Below are 4652 nucleotides of genomic sequence, written 5' to 3'. Positions count from 1 at the left end.
GTACCGCCAGGCGTGTGTGACTCATCTCATGTGACCACTGGTCACCATGTGAGCAGCATGTGAGCAGCATGAGACCCCTGTCTCCAAGGCAACACTGTAGATGTTTGTTGATGTTGCTCCTGCCCCCATTTGTAATACACATATCAGACAGATGGTGCAGGAGATGTGACTTGCTTACTCTTCAGATACTCTAAGACAAGGGGGTAGTAGACGCGTGATGGGGGTAGTAGACGCGTGATGGCTCCACTTTGAACTCACCGTTGCTTCAGAGGACCCTTAGCATCGCACAACGGGGCCTGTCGCTGCAGTCCCAGAGTCCTTCCCGCATCTGCATGTGTGCTCACACCTAATGAAGTCAGTACCGATGCACATACTTCTTTATTGTGCTCCAACTATGGGGACCCGCTGCTACTGTGTTGGGGGTGTCTTTAGCCTCAAGCTACTATACTGATGTGACGGCAGAGTAATTTAAAGTTGGGCAGACCGGAGTAGCGCGACACAACACCAAGGACCAAGCAACCGAGAGGCAGGCAGAGGGTTAACATCCTGCAGTCCGCTCCACATTAACTGGAAAGGAATGAAGTGTCAAGCATGTTTTCACCACAGCGAGACGGTCAAAACCTTCCATACCCCCCACCACCACCACCACTATCCAGTCACCCCCTCGAACAGCCTCCTCCACATCACCCCGCATGCCTCCCACCCCAACAACCTCCCACAGCCATGACCAAATTATTCTCTAGCCTCCCGAGATTTGCCTCGCCAGACAAAAATCTGCAGCGCAGTCCTGATTCAGTGCACAAACGCCTAGCCTCCCTCGTCTCTCAACGCCTCTCTGCCACCACTCCCAACAAAACGGGGCTTTTTTTTTTGTTTTGCTTTTTCCACCAGCTTGCCCGCTTCTTGTTAAGACGACCCGTATATACCCTTTACGCGTTTGAAAAGGCGGCCCGAAACACGACGGCCACTGAACAACAAACAAACATGATAACTCGTAACTTTGCACACGTTCCACTTTTGCAAGGCGACTTGTTGGAGTTGGAGCGGCAAAAATTAAAAAAAAATCTCCAAAGGCAGTCACGCCAATGATACAGGTGGGATGAATAGCAAAACCATGAATGAGTGATCGAGACAGAGAGAGAGAGCGATAGACAGAGAGGGAAGCAAGAGAACGGGGAGATGGGACGGACACTCGGTGATTGAGAGAATGAAGTGAAAGGGGGAGAGAGGAGAGAGAGAATGAGGGAGGGAGGGAGGGAGAGAGCAAATAAGCCCCACCAGTGTGCAGGCCACACAGCCCTGCCAAACTGCGAGGAAAAAAAGCCCCCTCTGTTTTATTTATAGTGCGCTGTATCCATGGCAACCGGAGAGGTCAGGCAAGCTGGGCCTGTGCTTCACCCCGCTCTGGGGATTAGGATTTCACAGAGGTTCTCAGATGTGAGGAAGGTGGGCTAGAGCTGCTCACTGCTCGCTGCTCGCCAACGCAGCCCACTGCCTACTGGGAAAGTCTGGGCCCTTCAAGGCGGGGGGGGGGGGCAACAGAGTGTCAGGGGAATACTCTTAGAATGGTAGTTTGGGGCTGGGAGAGAAATGGGACCATGGGTGTAAACCCAAGTTACATGTGTAAGTAGTAGTGGTAGTGTGAGTAAATACCGCAATGATATGACTAGCATGTAGCGCTCTATGCTAAAGCGCTCTGTAGCGCTCTATGCTAGATATCATGCACACTTTCACGTGGCATTTTTGCAGCATGTGGGCGCAGGTTTGGTTGGTTTAGCTTTGTTCCATTGAGCATCTTTCAAGTTCACTCATTCATGTCCATTTGGTTTTATACATCTCTTATTCATACCCCCCCCCCAAAAACAAAAAAATTGGGCAGAAGGTCATCCAAGGTCATTGAGAACTTTGTGTGTTTTGACCAGAGGTGCAATAAATGGCAGTTTTGGTTACAAAATTGCTTATCTTTCAAATTAATGTTTGTGGGTATTTTAAGTTAAAGGTAGCTAAAGGAGGAATAACCCAAAAAAAGGGAAGAAAGAAAGAAAATCCTCCATGATTAGTGCAGGAATCACGACCAAAGATCAAATTAGACAGTAAAAACATTACGACAGTATTTTTGAGTCCTGGATGAGGATGTCGGCAATACGCACCCTCCCTTTCTATCTCGAAACCCTTGATAGTACCGAGCCATTCAAAACCACTTTTGTGTTTTGTTTTGTTTTTTAGAAATTTCCACTTTTTTTTGTGGCCTGTTATTTTCATCTCAAGAACTGCACCAGAAACCTTTCCAAATCCCATTGTGAGAGGCAGTCAGAGAAGAGAGAGAGAGAGAGAGAGAGAGAGAGAGAGAGAGAGAGAGAGAGAGAGAGAGAGAGAGAGAGAGAGCGAGAGAGAGAGAGAGAGAGAGAGAGAGAGAGAGAGAGAGAGAGAGAGAGAGAGAGAGAGAGAGAGAGAGAGAGAGAGAGAGAGAGAGAGGATGGGAAGAGTTGATTGCGGTCCAGGAAATGTACCGTGCAAGCGTAGCAGTGAAACCTCCAGATTCCTCCTGGGGCGGAGGACGCAGTCAGCGTTGCTAGGAGATGGCTGTCGGCTGGTGTCGTGAATGGAGGTTGTTGCCTGCCATGTTCCTAATGTGCAGCAGGACAAGGATCCAATATTCTTTCTGGGAGCATGGGTGAAAGGAAAACAAGCACCACAGAAAAAAGAAAAAAGAAAAAGGGTGTTCGCTTAGCTTCATGGGGTGGTAATGACTTCCCCCGTCTCTAGGGGGCACCCACAGCACCTGAGTCACAAGACCCGCTAAGCCTGTGTGGCCTCTTGTAGCTGTGACCACTCCAACAACAGCGGCTGCCAGGAATAGCTGTTACAGACACATGATCATTGTTGCGCCCAGCGAGGTGGTCAGTTTGGCTTTCCTAGAGCTGGCCATGCCTCAAAGGGAAGAGAAGGGGAGGGAGGGAGGGAGGGGAGGGGAGGGGGCAAAAATATTTGGAATAGATGGGGTTGTAGGAGGAGGGTGTTTGAGTTGCTGGGAGATAGCGTAAGTGTATGCGTTTTATACTCGGCTGCAATAGCGGGGAGTGGGGCATGACATAAGAGACGCCAGCCGACTCAGATTCATCATGTTTGCGCTGCGCCATTCATCAGTCATCCTGGGTCAGATGTCATGCGGTTGGAAATGCAGGGAAACATGAGACGGGGAGCATGCTCATATAGTACACAGCTGGGGCAGGGACTCCGAAGATACCCAACCCTAATTCCCCTAACCTGTTCCTTTTTTTTGCACTTAACCTGTTCTGTGCTCTCGGCTATGATTTGTCTGCGGTACTGACTTGTGGCATTGATTGTGCAGCCATTTTGTGATCTCCTATCTCCTGTGTCCTATCTCCCGCCCGCTTCAGATGACTACCTATTGTGCACTTGCTCTTTGCAAACAACATGGTATGCACTCTCGACTGTGATATAAATACTAGTTAGCGCTCAACGGTAGCAGGAGGCCCACAAATGTATCAGCTAATTGTGGACTTTCAGGATAAAGGCCTGAGCAAGATGAGGAAATATAAAATGTCTCCATTGACATTTGCCTGCTGTTTGCTTATCATCTTATTTATTCGCCGTCCGTTTCGCTTTCGCTTCCTTGTGGTGTTACGTTTTCGATAACTTGTCAGCTGAACGCCACCAAAATGTACTTTCATGTTTTTTGACGTCCCTGTTTTGCCTACTTTTAACGAGTTTTGAATTCCGAGTCGTTAGGTTCAAGAAAAACATGGTCCCAAAACATACAAATTACATTTTATGGATGAGCCGGCTTAAGTCTCTTGACAGAAACTGACCAGTTCGGCCATCTCAGTGGATGCAATTTGATGAAGTCACATAATTGTGTTTTCTTTTATCTACAGAATTCGTAACCTCACACTCATGAAAAACAAATAAATGCTTTTTGTTTTGTTTGTTCTTTCAAAAAAAAGCAACCTAAAAACCAGTTCCGGTTGGCGGCAAATAACCCAGCGGATTAAAGAAATGTGCCAGTAACTGCTGATTGTACTCCTGATTAAATTTCCAGACTTCCTGGATAATTCTGGCTGGGCCCGAGTTGATAGCCAGAGAGGGCTGGTATCCTGATAGTGCCTAATTTACCCTGCTATACCACCAGTGTGCCGTTGTACCCTTGGGCAAGGCACCTCACCCCAGCTGCCCTATGAAGTGCTGCTTTTTGGCTGGTGCTGTGTTGCTCCCATTTCGGGCAGTGTAGGCAGCACAAAAAGACAGATTTCTGTTATCATAAAAGGATTACTTAAGTATAACTTCGTTTATCTAATGAAGTGAGCGATCCGCCCTGGATTGCCGTGAAAGCAATCATCGTTTTACCCTGTTAGCATTTAGCCTGTATGCATTACCACTGATGTCATGTGCTAAGTGTTGCTGTTGAGTTCCCAGTAAACTGACACCGTAAGACTTCCTCGGGGCAAACCGGCCGTTTCAACTGTCCAGCCCTTGTTTTGACAGCACAAGAGACCTTGCCTGAGAATGTTTGTCAAGCAGTATGCTAGTCTATGAAACGGGCTGCGCCGTAGCATTGCTGATGCGTTAAATCCGTCTGGCCAACATACAGATCACACACCGTTCCAAAGCTACCAATACTCGCTTATGTT

Source organism: Lampris incognitus, chromosome 8 (genome assembly GCF_029633865.1).
Source record: "Lampris incognitus isolate fLamInc1 chromosome 8, fLamInc1.hap2, whole genome shotgun sequence".
In the NCBI taxonomy this organism is placed as follows: Eukaryota; Metazoa; Chordata; class Actinopteri; order Lampriformes; family Lampridae; genus Lampris; species Lampris incognitus.
The sequence above is the reverse complement of the archived record's forward strand: the minus strand, read 5'-3'. Positions refer to the sequence as shown.